The sequence below is a fragment of the Sorex fumeus genome, unplaced genomic scaffold, assembly GCF_029834395.1.
Source record: "Sorex fumeus unplaced genomic scaffold, SorFum_2.1 ptg000115l, whole genome shotgun sequence".
NCBI lineage: Eukaryota > Metazoa > Chordata > Mammalia > Eulipotyphla > Soricidae > Sorex > Sorex fumeus.
Window position 1 is genome coordinate 12836697 of NW_026606172.1, and position 1025 is coordinate 12837721.

The window sequence follows — 1025 nt, forward strand, 5'->3', positions numbered from 1 at the left end:
TTCCTCCTTTTTTTGTTCCTCTGGGCGTTCAATGAAATTCTCTATAAACTTCATTTTAAAGAGTAATTGATTTATCAACTTTAATCAGAACTTCACTTATAGAAGTTCCTCAAAGATATAAAAAATATCATACCTCATGTTTAGAATGGAGTTAAAATCTTTATGTATCTAAGTTGTTGCCATAGCAAGGACATCCCTCCCATCTACCAAGTACTGTCAGGCTTCCCTATTTCGTTGAGACTAATAGCCAAGAACAACAGAAACAAGGCATAGAAGGACTGGTCCATGATTCAGATTCTATGACTGGTCCACAAGTAGGCTGATGACGGGCAGTTAGAATAAAGAAGTGACACTATGGCAATGATAGTTGGAAACGATCACTCTGGATAAAAGCTGAGTGCTGAAAGAAGGTAAAGTGATGTGCATGATAAACCTTTCCATAACTGTATTGCAAATAAGATGCCCAAAAGGTAGGTGTGCGTGTGTGTGTGTGCACGTGTGTGTGAGAGATTGAGAGAATAAGTGAGGAAGAAGAAAAGAAGAAGAAGAAGAAGAAGAAGAAGAAGAAGAAGAAGAAGAAGAAGAAGAAGAAGAAGAAGAAGCAGCAGCAGCAGCTGTGGTAGAGACAGGTAAAGGTTCGAGGTGTGGCAGGGGTAAATTGGGAACATGGGTGGTGGTAAATGTACACTGGTGAAGGGATGGGTATTGAAATATTGTATTACTAAAACCCAATCATAAACAGTTTTATGATAATTCAATAAAAATGAATTATAATTATAATACTTGTATCATCTTTGATCAAATGACAGTTATGTTATTTAATTTGTCCAAAATTCTCTCATTTAATACATATGACTTTCATATTAGTAATTAATTTTAAGAGATTAATTTAATTTTTGAGGGTTGGGAAGAAAAATAGTTTTATTGAAAGGAAAAGAGAAAGAAGGAGAAACATATATTCAAGTTAGAATATAGACTTCTTCAGAGGGAGAAAAAAACAGAGGTAAATTTTAGTCTTAATGTGA